Genomic DNA, 14923 nt, shown 5'->3' on the forward strand with positions numbered 1-14923 from the left:
AGTAAGTGCCAGCATTAAAAATTAAACCACTTAGTTCACCCTTTGTAAACAAGCCATGGTGCCACACAAGACGTCAGTGATGAATCAGTACATTTACATTTATTTAAGGCTGTCCTCAAAGCTCATAATACATGACCGTCAAGTTCAAAATAAAGGAAACACAATCCCCAGGTACTGTAATGCACACACATTTTACCTGTCAACTACTGCTTTGAGAACAGGGCTCATTTCGCAGAACTAAACAAATACTGCCCAGCTTCAAAAATGCAAAACTCATATTGTCCCTCACTGGTTAGCTGCAGGGTTTAAAGCAACTAACTGGAAGATCCTATTGCACAACCGCCCAAGCAACCTGCTCATTTTAAATGACCTTCAAGATCGTGGAAAACAACAACAACAAAAAAATCTCCATGAATCTCCCCAGCCACGGACAAATATGGAGGGACATAACCGTAATCTCATCCAGATACTTGGTCCACATTAACGGCTCATTATTCAGAAAGGCTTAATCGATCAATACAAACTGAATCTGTTTTGCGGGGTGTTTGTTGCTCCACGACCTGATGCTGCACATTGGGTTTTCAATAAGAGGGTTTCCCTGGTGATTACATCACTCGAAAACACGATCCCCTCCAAGCAAGCAAGGCTGGAGCTTGCATTTCGCAGCTTGCAAGGAGGAGCGCAGATGCACAGGTCCTTCCAGCTCCCCTGCGGACCCTATGCCAGTTCAGTGTCCATTTCTAGTCGCAGGAAAGGAGTGTGTATTGAGCCCGTACAGCACTGTCCCTTTTTTATACAGCTCCCCCTCTCAACTCAGAAGGGCAGACCTCCCAGTTGTGTGCAAATGCACGCCTTATGAGCTCCTTTGGGGCAGCCCCAGCTGGCCTTTAAAGGAAAAAGAGCTTCTCCCCCTGTCACAGGGGAAAGGTGGAACATCGGGCCAGCAGGATGAAGAGGACAGTGTCGAGGAACGTCTAGCCACTCATCTTGGAAAATAAATCGACCTCCCGCAGATCCCACTGTGTCAGCCGGATGTCCTGGAGTCGGGACGCGTCACCTGGGATAAAACCCCTTGACTGGAATATTGGCACATCCACTCCATACCTCATCGCCCCAGCTACAGACTGCACTTTCAGGACACACGGCCTCAAAACGCGTCCCATCTATCTGGACTCAAAACTGGGAAGGTTGTAGGTTCGAATCCCCCATGGGGCATTAACTGTTACACCCCTGAGCAAGGTTCTAGTAACGCGCACATCAACGCACATGAGTGCAAATAGAAACCGCTCCGGATAAAAGCGTCTGCCAAACAATCACGGCAAATTGTTTCCTGAAGCTACACAGACCAGGGTTATTGTATTTTTTAACATTAATGTCAGGGACAAGAACTTCACTCTCTGAGCTGTAAAAAAAAAAAAAAAAAGGCACCAGGTCTGTCTAACAGAACGATCTGCTAAGGAGCTTGACACAGTTTCACTGGAGCCGTGTCATGGATCCCATTCCCGGGCCGCTGAGCTGGAACTCCACCTCCAGGATTTCACACAGCCCCTGTTTATCACACAGCCCTGTCATGTTGAGCGCCATTAACAGATAATGAAAGGAGACAACGGGTGCAGTTACAAGCAAAGCACTCTACATTCTACAGGCCTAAGCATGTGTCTGGGAAGCCGACTGTCTATTCAGCCCTGTTTAGTATCCAACACCACCACCACCCCCAATCCCTCCCTTTACCCCCTTGAGGAAGAAAAATATCCTAAAAATCAATTAGCTGCCACTGTTTTGCTTGCTTTAAAAAAAAACTTAATATCATACAATGACCCCCTTCAAAACAAAAACAAGTACTCAAGTCAGGCAGGATCAGAATCCTTCACTACGTAAGGAAAGGGATCATTTCTCAAAACCCGAATTCCACAGCAGGGGACACAACCTAGGGGACCCCATCTGAGGAGATTAAACTCACACAAACCCCTTACATCCTTGATAGTTGGAAGCCGGAGATAACAGCATAAATTAAAAATGCAAAAGAGAATTTAATCCCGATTATTTAAGCAGTCCAAAAAGTACAGGCTGTATTGTAATGAAAAAAAATACTTCTCTAAGTCAGCCGTCATTTCGCTGGTAAAAGCTGAAGCCCTGCTCCTGTGCATTTGGACCTGGCTGAGAGACCATGCTGTATAATGCATAAATACATAAAACGCACAGAGAGACTCTGAAGGAAATGGTCTGCAAGAAAAATGTCAGGCAGCTCACAGAGGGGACTTGAAGTCACATGGATGAACGAGCTGAGCATCTGAGAGACTTGGCACTGTGTTCAGGCACCGGCCCCTCAAGTACTTAGCTATCTAGTAACAATTTAATAAATACAGCGGGGGTATGGAGACAAGTCACAAGGAGGCGAGCTCAGAGGAGAACAGAGCCTGTAAAAAAAAAAAAAAAAAAAGCTGGGAACTTTCAGAGCAGGACGCAACCTAAATGAATAAAGCCAGCGCGGGCCAGGGTGAGCAGAACCAGCACAGAAGGCAGGTCGCACATGGGCGGAAAGATCAGCAGACCCTCGCCACCGTCTGATTACGGGTTCTGCTTCCCGGTTTCCAAACCTCACCGCCACACAACTGCAGCGGCGTTTAAGGGAATGTGGGAGCCTTTCAGGAAAGGAGTGGAATCTGTCAGGAGAAGGGGGGGGAAGTACATCTTAGCACAGATGGCCAAGAGACTTTTTTTTTCTGTTCCCCGAGGCCGACAGGAAAACCAATGGGAACGCAAACTGACGGGATTTCAAGGATGATCTCAGCCCCGGCCTCTTTTATTACTCTTGCTTTCTCTTGAGGTCACTGCCATGCACTGCTGCTGCCGTGAGGAACACACAAATGTTCTCCTTCAAGAACCTTGCATCCCCCCCCGACTTCCCCCAACATGCACTCCCCCTCTTAGCCCTCTTGATCTTTTAATTAGTATTAGACAAGCACACAGCACCCCAAGAGGGACATACAGTAGGTCAGGAAAACTTGGAAGCCAACCCAAGCTATTTATATATATATAAAAAAAGCTGATGCTTGAAACTGTGGAAATGGCTGGAAAATAAACGAAGATGGAAGGGATTTTTTTTTTTTGCCATACCAGCCTCATCCAGGGAAGGAAAACATCGAATGCACGACATCTGCATTTGCACTCGAATCTGCACTTCAATTGTTATTTTAAAGGAAGCCCTTTCTCTCAAGCTCAAGGAAGCGCCTGACATTAGTTTCCTCCAAAGCCTATCCCAAATAAGGAAAACATTTTTTACGCACACTGTTCTCTTGTCATACTTAACCCAGGAGGCAATATACTAACTTGCAGATGCTCAGGCATCTTTTGAGAGACCACAATGGGATTTAATATACTTACATGAAGCTCTGCCTACATCAGAAATTACTTTGAAGACTTATCATTATAATTGTACCAGAACTCCCCCTGAAAGAATGTCAGGAATTTTTCATTACTTAGGTTATCAATTTAAAGCACAGCTGAAAAGTTCCTCTATTTACTTTGCTACTGATCCACATTTGGCAAAGCCCTCAAGCCTGAGAGTATGAACTCTTGTATTTACATTCTGTTCATGGCCAGCTATATACATGCATGCACATAGGCCTTCTTCAGCACTTCCTTAAAATTGTCAACTGTCGCAAATCAAACACATTAAACCAGCCACACAGAGACCTGTTTTAGGGGTTCTGACCCCACAAAAAAGGACATTTACAAATGGATGGGCCACTATTTTCCATTCCTTGTCGTTCACATGCTTGAAAGCCGCGGAGGAAAAAAATCTGCAGCTCAGAAAGAAGCTGACACACTCCCTCACAGACTGACGGATCTCAATTAGAATCAACCTGTTTAAAGGAAAACACTTTTTTCTCCCTCAGACTATACAGACTAAGCGGCTCCTGTCTGCAAAACCTTGTGAAGCGAGATCTGTTAAATGCCGTGTAGTAGGAGGAAGTGATTTATAGCAGATACACGAAGATAAACCACTGCCGGTGTTTTTCCTCCCCATGAGGAGACAATGTAATGCTGTAAAACTTTCAGGGAGTCTCAGATGGGGAGGTCTTGAAAGAGCTCTCATCCTCATCCAGTTCTCTCGGAATAACACAGGTAGCACTTCAGACAGGCCTCTGGGCGTCTACCCTCCCGCTCAGCAGCTCACCAAAAACGCGTCTTTTTAAAGACTGAATCTTTAAAACATCGCTTAACGAGCAAGAATCCTTTTGGAAAAAAAAATTCTGCTCAAAGAGATTTTAAAAAAGTTTTTTTTTTTCTTACACAGGAACTTAGTAGTTCAGAAAATCAGAATCACCTGATGCAAAAGATTTCGGTAAAGCCACACGTACTGAAATGTGGTTTATGTGGAAGGTTGTAGGTCCAAATTCCAGGTGAGACACTGCAGTTGTACCCTGATCACTATACTACACCTGGATTGCTCCATTAAAATACCCAGATATACATGTCTAAATGTAAGTTGCGTTGGATAAAAATATGAGCCAAATAAATTAGTAGTTAGTAGCAATATGTAATATTTCCATGCACTGGAGCTCTTCTTATGGAGCTTAATGACGATTCCACTTAAAAAGCTAAACGCTGCAGTCGATCCACAGAGGAAACATGGGAAACACAGATTTAGTGTTCACAATTACCAATGTTAATCCCAAACTGCCCCATCTGCTGGATACACAGCAGAAGAGCAAGTTTAATCATCTCAGATGTCTTGTGCACAAGACAGTAATTACCGTTGCTGGTGAGCAATGGCCCCGTGTTCAGAAACTGGTGTAGCGATAAAGGACGAAGAGATATCCGACCCGAGCCCTCGTCCTTCAATTTCATTTACATTCAAACTATAATCACAATACCGCTGTCACACTGGCTGACTCCTGTTACAATGAAGAACATCATATGACGAGAGGCTCAGCTCAACTGCTTTTAACATTTATAAAATCTAGCATGAACCCAGGAGCAGCTGAGAGGAAAAAAAAGCATGAACACATCCTTTTAAGATATTTTTTTTGCACCAAATGAAATCCTCATCTCTGTTAGGATCCCTTTCTCCAACACTCCGATGTTCAAATATGACACCTGTCTTTAGTCAGCCCACTCCGAGATCAAGTTGTTGAGTTTTAATGGGAAATGTTTTGTCAATATTATTCACTTACTCTTCCCCTACTTCATTAATAATCCATTAGCAGAACTTAAAATATAACTTGGCAGCCTGCCCCTCGAAACAGAATCGGCTTCCTGTGTTTTCCAAAGACAAGTGTCAGTGGTTGCAGAAGGCGGCGAGGAGAGGGAATTCTAAACTGGTTTTGTACAAGAGAGTACATTAAAATAAACACTAAATCCCATCTGCGTGCCAGGATTAAAAAAAAATGAAAAGGATTTTTCACGTCTTTCCCTCTAGAATAATTTCATAGGGAGAGAAAAAAAATGCATCAGTGCAGCTTGTGCAAATCCGCATCGGCCCAGGAATCAGCGATTCAGGAGATGCCCACGTCTGGCACTCAGTTCTCAGAGCCAGCTACTGTCGTGGAGCTCTTCCACTTGTGCTTCATTACAGGAAGCACTTGCATATTAAAATCCTGATGGTTTTCGGCTGAAAGAGGAGATCAGATTTCCATTCGAGATTCAGATGGTAACTCTCAAAAGAGAAGACTTATCAACAAGAAAGAATAATCCATCTAGAGATATGGAGATGGGCTCAGTCCCTGCTTATGGACTGCAGATGCTGAAACGCAAGAGGCAGAGTGAGCGCTATCACATTATATGCTTTAAAAATTGAGTGTTCCCAGTAAAACAAATAGAGCATTTAAAAGCACTCTTCACATTCTCATATATTTCAGATGACATCAGCTGGAAAGGCCAAGGGCTTTTAAAATGCTCTCGATTTGGTAAGAAAGGCCTTTTTACTCATCAGCAAACGTGCAAAGGGTCAGTGTTTTTTTTAAAAAGCGCTGAATGCAGACAGGTAAATTTTTTTTTAGCTTGTGAAGGATATTGACCAGGCAAGAAGACTGTGTGATTGAGGGTCCCATTAACAAATGGGAAAGTGCTTGCAGCAGTGCTCCAACTTCATTTGCAGTGCAGCATTAGAGGGGACTAGGGCCAGATTAACTATGATAATGTAAGTCTGTACTTGCAGCTTTGATTGAAAACACAGCCATGGGTAGTGGTTGGAACATATGGCCATAACTGCACTTCCTCTAGAAGGGGGGTGGGAGGGGGGGGGGGGGGAAGAACATCTGTTTTAACTGTGGTATCCTTCTTGTGTTCTTATCCCTACAGCCACAGTGCTCAGAGAGCAGCTCAGCACAGTGCAAGAACTGTGCCTGCATTTGTGCAAAACATTCCTACTCAGTTAGACTTTTTTTTTTAAAAAAACAGCAAAAAATATTACAATAACTAACCCCAGGCCACTTCTCCACCCCCAGCTGTGAAATTGCAGGGAATAAATTCTACCCAGCCTGTATTTTGTAAATCACAACTCTTAAGCCTCTCAACTAAATATAATGCTAAGAAAAAAAAACTTTTAACAAATGTTCCAGTGTTTTTTTTGTGGAACGCTTCCACACCTCACCAACATACACCTGACACTTACATTTGTGTGCATCTGTACAGCCCAGTACAACTCCTGGAGCCTTCCTGCAGCGAACAAGTCCAGATAACAGCCCAGTACAGACAGGGACCACTTTCCCCTGACTTTCAAGTGCGTCTTTCTGAGGGGATCAAGCCGGCTTCAGCGCCTTGTAAGACCCCTCAGCGAAGCCCGTTTCAACATCTAACTCTCGCTGCTCAATTGACAGGGGAAGCAGCAGTAAATCTGCTCTCGACTTGTTCACTGGGTGACCACCTAAGGGGCAACCACCCCCCTGCGAATGTTGAGAAAGAACTTGGATGCTTCCCTGACGATTCTCGCTGCAGAAAACCCAGGCTGAAACGAAATCGTCCACGCCGCTCGGACACGTGATGAGGGCCCGCCGTAATGAACAGCAGCTCGTTTCATCCATTTTATCGGACAGCTGCAACCATGAACCACTAACGCGCACAGCCTGAAGAATGAGCACCGCTGTATTCCAGTGGCTCCGCAACTAAAAGGCCGACTGGAAAATGAGGAACAACAGCTCCATTCATTGCCAACCAGCGACTCTGCATTGAAAGCCTCTTTACATGCACTCAACCTATATTTACATCAATGTTAATTTATCAGAATCTTACTTCACAAAATGAAAACAGTGTGACAAATCGCTAAAGAAATCGCCCCCTCGCCCCAGCTCGAGTTCAGAGGCCTCTGGAAGAAAGTGCAACTTTTAACACATTCACACACCACAATGGCACTTTTCAGAACATTTGTGTCACGGCAGAAAAGCAGGACTTGGAAGTTTTGCATTCGTCTGCCCCCCCCCCCCACACACACACACACACACACACACAAATACTCAGATATAAATGCTTCAGATAAGGTCACCATACAAATTACAGCACTTGTTACCAGGCAAACAAACACTTGATAGCTCGGAAAATAAATGCCAAGGTAGAAGAGCACGAAAACATTACAGAACGTTTCACAGATAGAGAGAGAAATATTTAGGTCAGAAAGGAAGTGATGCCAGATGTGTGCATTGTTAATGGAGACGAGACAGGGCACATCTGCACACTGCAGAGGGGACAGGAGTGTCGCATGATGGACACCACACAGAGCAGCAGGCAGTTCGGGGGGGGGAGGGGGGGGTGACAGGCAGGGAGATGGTGGAGAGAGAGGTCTGGTTGTTAATCTGGAAGGTCAGGGAAGTGGGGGGGGGGGGGTGAGAGTGATCTCCTGCTCATATCACTGTCGCACGTTAACTAACCTTGACTGCATTCAAGTATTTCCTCAGTACTTCAACATCTCCCCATCCAAATCCTAACAAGCACTGAAACACAACGAGATTCTGAAGGGGAAAAAAAAAGAAAAAAAGCAAAAGCATGAATCAAACAAGCCAGACCAGCAATCGTACCTTGACGGCATTTGCACGACGTATTTACATAGCTGCTGCGTGACAAATCAGTGTCTCCCTACTAGAACTTCATTAGACTGCTTTGTTTCAACATGCCAGGGAAGCGTTCAAGGCTGTATCACCCTTTTACACCATTCAAGATTTCATTTTATGTTATCATAAAAAAAAACAGCCTTTTGATTTGATGACCCCACATTGTTATGTGACATTTCAGCAGGCCTGCCAGTAATTGTGTTGTAAAGATGAGTTTCGCAGATATTTACAGTGCCCTCTAGAGCTCACTGGCTCTCTCCCCTCCTCCCCTCGCACAGCTTGGAAATGAAAACATCACCATCCTGCCTTGCAGCACCCGTTCAATAACACTGACATTTTACATTCGCCGTCCACAGCCAGGAGAGATTCGGAGCGCTTAGGAAGGAGCCCGCTCTCAAACACCCCCCCAAAAAACATGAAAACAGCTTGCAGAAGCTGATTTATGTGCGGAATGGTGCACTCCGGCTCAAAACCAGAATTTCATTAGGAAATCCTGCAATTATTTTAATGTGCCCCTGGGAAACGGACAAGCTTTTCTTCTCTTCTGCGTTTTTTACATCTTTGTTGACTTTAGACAAAAAAAAAAGATCACCGTTTTCATCGCACATCACACATCCTCGATCTGTCAGTAGGGACATCTGTCTGATGCCACTGAAGCATTCAGACCTATGCAATTACCAGAGCTAAGGGTTATTAAGTCTCTGGATTAGACCACTGCATTAAAACATTGATTTTTCCCAGCAGCAGGCGTTTCATAATAACTTACCCAAAAAAGGAGCCGAGTACGTCAAAGTACCAGTGGACAGATTTTGTGTGTCACTAATAATGACTTAATCATCAAAATGCTGTAATCATAATATCACCATTTTTCAGGAATACACTTACTAGCCTAAACAAGGCATGAGATTTCTGAGGCTTTGGGGTTGTTTTTACAGATTAGTTATCAAGAAATTAAAAAAGCCTAACGTACACGAACAAAAACAGAATGAATTACTTCCCCTCGGGCACACACACACACCCTATATGTAAAATCAGATTCCCCCCAACCCCCAGAAACAATAGACAGCAAAGACAGGATGGGAATGGCACTCTGGTATCATGGGAACTGTCTGTATTCTCAAGGTGTTAAGTGGTAGGCAGAGCAGTGGGGAGATAAAGACATCTATTCCTTTGCAGATTCAGACTTATTGCACAATCTCCACAGGCTCTGCTCCCTCGCGCTGCCTGTGCCTAAAGTCGAAATTAAGTCACCCTGAAGGCAAAAACTAAAACTGTTGTGTCGCCATCCCCACCAGCTCCCACAGACACTGTACAGTTTAAAACACGACACTGGCAGCTTTAATGACTCAGCCTTGACACCCCCAATGTATTACACGCAAATATAAGTCTCTCTTAAAAAGGCTCTCATTCCCTCAAATGCAGGTACAGTGATAGATTATGATAATTACAAAGCTGTAAAATATGTTCCTTCTCATTATTTTTAGCATGAACGCACATGCAGTTTGTGAGCACACACAAAAAAACAACCAAAAAAACAGTGGTGAGCAGGAAAGAAAAAACAGTTGAGTTTAAAAGCACATTATGCCTGCTTGTTCTCATGCACTTGCAGGACTCCGCGCATTTCAGATACATGATAACGCGCTCACAAAATATTTATGAACTGCTTTTATTTATGCTTCTGGGGAAAAAAAAAATATTGTTCAATTTCGGTGTACGTTTCGGTTTGCCTTTTCACAAACGAGGCAGGCTTTTTCTGCCGAAGCTGGAAGGACACAGATCCTCAGACTCATTATTCAGCCCACTTGATAGCTGTAATACAAACATTGCATGCAGCTTTCAGCCTTAATAATCACCCCATCACCACCCCCAGCCCTCACACCTTTGTTGCCTAAACACGGCCGCTATTTATATTTCTGCAGGACAGTGGATCTGCACATAACAGCAGAGGATCAACCATGCCGGGCCTGCTGTCATCATCCAGGACTTGGCTGGATCACAGCGAGATTAGTCAGGTGATTACTGCATATACATCACTAGGCGAGAGCGCATTAGCCTTCCCGAAATGGGAAGGCAGTGGCATGCTTAGCCAAGTACGACCCCTTTACCCTGACAGCCACTCCGCAGCCAGATCACCGCAGCGGAGCCAGAGCAGGAGGCCAAGCAGGCCGGCCGGAGGGACAGGGCGAAGGCCTGTGGGTCTGCCTCACCCACTCCACACCAAGAGGCCACGTCTCAGCACAGAACTCCCCAGAACGCACCCGAACGCGACCGATTCGCCACAGCATGCCGTTTCCTTGCACATCGCAAGCAGGCCAGCACTTAAGCACTGTGTACAGCTTGGAGGGACTGTATAATGTTTCCAGTCTGCACGCATTTTAATCCATAATTAAAGACCTTAAAGCAGGTGCACAACTGTTACATAATAGCAATAACTGTAGCTTTATTTATGGAAAACGTGAGGTTGTATCACTCCATACACCCACGGCAAAGCAATTTCAATTTCAATTCTAAGCTCATCTGAAAGTGACCTTATTTTAATTGCCTAGAGTTTAAGTCCTGTGTTTCTGCCCTACAAAAGAGCACTTGTGCCCCTACCAGCGACAACACCTCGGCTTCGCTACTCTGTAATAGAAATACTGTGTCCAGACATCTAAAACCAAAACAAGACCTGACAAACAGCTCGGTCATCTGACAAAGTGCAACCACTTCCCAGTCTTCTGTATCTGAGCTGATGACTACTCGTTTATTCCAAAAATCCAGACTCGGTCGCCTTTTTACCAACCTCAGTAACACTGCGCACGAACATCAAACACAGGGCTCTTCATAATAACACAATAATAGAGACAAGAGGACAGATATCTGCTACGTTCAACATTTAATTCATCCTCGTTTAATAGTTTTCCGAACTAAAACGTTTAGTAAGAACTAATGTATCCTTATGAGTGGCATTTAATAACCTAAAAAACAGGGTTTCCGCAACATGCTTTCGCTCATACACCAAGTACTGGCTCCACCTATACGGGTATAAAAATCCTCAAATGGTACTAGACTGCTAAGCGGTCTCTCTCCTGGAAAAATAAAATAATTTTGTAATCCTTCTTGACTTCCCCGACCTGCACAGGGAAATAAAAACATGCCTTTCACTTACCGAGCATCTCGGCAGCCAAACCATACATCAGCATTATACTGAGAAGGGGAGAGACCAAGGTCAGCTCAATTTCCTCAAAAAGTTATTTTCTATCAAAACCAAAGGAAGAGGAGAAATCCGAAGGCTTAAGAAATAACTCATAAAACAGAGAATGACATATAGAGAAGGCAGGGAGGGAGAGAAAGCAGGGGGTTGGAGGTTCAAATAATACTAGAATCCTCAAATGTTGCAGGAAATGTATCTGGAAACTGGAAAAAAACAATAAAAACTAACAGTACCGAAAACAGAAGGTAGGGAGATAGTGAGAAAAGGCGAGAGTTGAGGAGAGAAGTCACAGAAAAACGTGTTTTTAACTGTAAATAACTGAACCATGAGAGAGTTTTTACGTGGGAAAAACTGTTTTAAGAAGGTCAGTTCTGTTATACTTATTATTCAGCAAATATTAACTAAGAAATGAAATCCTTCTAATAGAGCTCAATTTAGTTCTCCTTAATTATCTCCAGTAGATAGGGGAGCTGGAACTATACATAAATTAATTTTTCATTTCTATGCATGTTCTGAAGATTAATGAGGAAATGGAAAGCATGTAATATTTATATTACATAAGGGGTTGTGCGTGTGCGTGTGTACGGGGGCGCAGGCTTATTTAACCACATGTGGGGAGCAACAGTATAGGCACCTGTGACAGGTACGCTCAGCAGCTGGGAGAAAACAGGCCGGGATTAATTGGAAAAAGACCGCTTCTCAAATGCCAAACCCAAGCTTTCCGTTTTCTTCTCCGTATACATCTCCCTTAATCCATTTTTACGCTGTGCGTTTCCCTAACAAGCGAGGGTTTACAAGAGGAGGGCAAAAGCTGGCCTCCATCTTCCACCATTTTCTAACCATTTCTTCCAACTCAGGGAAGCATCCCAGCAAGCAAGAGGCACAAGGCAGGGCGCTCCCTAGACGGGATGCCAGACTATCGCAGGATACACACAGACACACACCCACTCACACCAGGGCCTTTCCCAGAAGCCAGCAGACCCATCAGTACCAGTTATACCGGAGCACCTGGAGGAGACCCAGGCGAACACGGGGAGAGCAGGCCCTTTTCTTGACAGACTGCGATGTCTCTGTACCAAGGTAAAGAAAAAAAGGCCGTTCGTTAGAGGCCGACTAGTTCACACACCCTAATGCTGTAATGTTTAAAAACCCTGAAACGAACTGGTGAGCCAGTAAAACATCCCACCACCAAGCTTGCTCTGCATTTCCAAGGAACAAATGTCAAGTCTTCTTCTGCCCACGTATGACGACACAGCACACCCATCTAGGATTCGTATATTCAGTCTGCACCTCCTTTTTCTCCTGCGATACTTGACAGATATCAGCACCTTCCCCATGCTGTCCTGCCGAGGCTTAATCTGCTCTTTCTCCAAAGGAACTCTGCGTCCCAGGCCCAGCAGGTACTCCGCCCGGATGGGACAACACTGCTTCCCCGGAGCAGCAGTCAGGCGCTGGGAACATGGGCAGGGCAAAGGTCAGCACTCAGCCATGGGAGAGGGGCGAAGGGGTATAAACAAACATCACTAAGTCCCGTAAATCAAAGGGGATGTATTTCTGCACATCAACGCATTAAATTTCTCAAAGGGCCTACAATTATTTCACATACGATTTACTGAGCAGGTCCGGATACGAGAAAAGCAAATTACCCCTCCGCTTAAATAAGACTGATTGTCTGGCTCATTTCGGCCAAGTGTTATTACAGGGCGATATTTTGCAGAATCACCAAATCAATCCAGGGCCAAAGAATTAACGGTCACGTTTCAATCAATGCCCCCAAACCGTTCTTCCTAAACCAGGTTTCATGGGCTGATGTGTTGCACACTGTAGCTCAGCTGGTGTGCTGAGATTACCAAACACACACACCTGATGTGGGTTGGTCATTTTCTACCTTGCTGCCCTTGATTGACCTCCGTTCTCTTGCCCCCTTTCAGTAATGGATGTCAAATCCATCTACACGGTTTCTCCTTTTATAGGGCTATCTCTCTGACACTGAAAGCCCTGAAATATTTACTACTGCCATTTCAGAACTACTGTATTGAACCAATACTGTGGTATCCTCTTTATTTGGACCTTGTCTGAATCATACCAATGTGTGTTTTTTTTAACTCTGCCATGTCGGCATTATTTAATTTCCAATTACAGGTCTCGTGCTCTACAAAGCATCCTCCCCCTGATTCCTCTCTATCTGCTCTGTTTTGGTGCCCCTGGTTCAGCAAATTCTTTCTGATTAAAACAATAGAAAGATACACCAAGCAAGTGTTGGAGGGGAGTTTCCCTTCAATTAAGCAAAGGTAGGGTTATGCCTAAGGAACAGACCTGAATGCACTACAGTCCTCTGTAGCCTCCTAGAGCCTACAACACTTTCAAGCAGGGACACGACAGGACACCACAGACACTGTGGACGTGCACGGTGCGATACCAACACTTAACGGAAACCATTCCTTCAGAGAAATCGGCTGTTTCCCTAAATGATGGACAGCTTTCCGCCAACAGCACCTCCCTCCCACCACCCTTTCTCTCCCCCCTCCAACAACCTTCGACGCCACATCCCTCCAGCCGACTACAACATAAACACAGATGTGCAGCACGTTGTAGGACAGCATTTTATCTGCGGTGACAGTTTTGACAGTGTAGAAATCTAATATACGGTGCAGGAAGCAAGTATTTCTTTTAATAAACTGCCAGGGTAGGAGAGTATAAAAAGAGCTGCTTGCAAGCTGAGGACATATTGATGGGTACAGAATCCTCCAGGCATTAGCCGGTATTATGCGGCTCACGCGAGCTTAAGAATCAGTATCATTGCAGCTACCTGTATCCGTCAAAGCCAATTACTCCTGGGAGTTCCCAGCAGAAGGAGCACTGGCCCTTGTGAACATGCATATAGCCATCCTGCGCTGCAAAGACCCTAAGCAACACATCTGGGTGTCTGTCAAAGCCTATTAACAGTACCCTGCTTCTAATACTCTCATTTAAAAGCAAAAAAAAAACAACAACAACTTGATGGCATTGCAATATGCTTGACTATTACAGATGTCATGATGTCATGTTAACAGTGTGATCTCGCAAAGCCGGGTCATAAACAGAGCCTGCCTGGACAGCGAAGAGGAGCGGAGCCGTTAGAAACGGGGCGCTTTTTTTGGGGGGGGGGATCAGAATCAGCATTTGGAACAAGGCTCTCAAGTACGTGGCTAGCTGCCCTCTCACGTTATTGACATCGTGAGCAGGGAGGGCCGAGGACAGGCCGAGGCCCGACGGGCAGTGGGAATGCAAACTGCAGGGAGGCGTCTTTGGGCCAGGGGAGGGTGGGCTGTGGGGGCGAGACAGCACCAGCATTCCACTATTTACCCCACCCCTCCAAAAAGCAACAATGATCTAATAAGATATGTCTGCGTGGGTGAGTATGCATATTGTACGTACTTTACATAATTGATTAACACCCAGCTCTAAAAACCTAAAGGAGGGGGGAGAGAAAATGAAAACGCCAAAATACAGGAAGACCTAAACAAATGTACGATGACACTACAGGGCAGACAAACAGATGCGCACGACAAGACGAAGGATATTTAAACAAGACAGTTCTAGTCATCTTACTATGACATAAGCCACCCCCCCCCAACACACACAATTAATGTGATATGCAGGAGAACAGAAGCATGCTCTAGAGAGAAATGCAGCATGCTGT

General features: G+C 44.8%; 1 protein-coding gene across 3 annotated transcripts in view; it reads right to left on the bottom strand.

Moving 5' to 3' along the window:
- The window catches only part of rerea (arginine-glutamic acid dipeptide (RE) repeats a), a 153117-nt gene that overhangs the window by 122131 nt on the left and 16063 nt on the right, over nucleotides 1–14923 (bottom strand). For 2 of the 3 annotated variants that reach the window (XM_069183826.1, XM_069183823.1), the window contains exon 2: nucleotides 7869–7949. The exons of the other annotated variant lie outside the window; for it this stretch is intronic. The gene's annotated coding sequence lies outside the window, so the exon portion shown is untranslated. The remainder of the gene's footprint in view (nucleotides 1–7868; nucleotides 7950–14923) is intronic. 3 annotated transcript variants of the gene reach the window in all.

The sequence above is a fragment of the Lepisosteus oculatus genome, chromosome 25 (assembly GCF_040954835.1).
Source record: "Lepisosteus oculatus isolate fLepOcu1 chromosome 25, fLepOcu1.hap2, whole genome shotgun sequence".
Classification (NCBI taxonomy): Eukaryota; Metazoa; Chordata; class Actinopteri; order Semionotiformes; family Lepisosteidae; genus Lepisosteus; species Lepisosteus oculatus.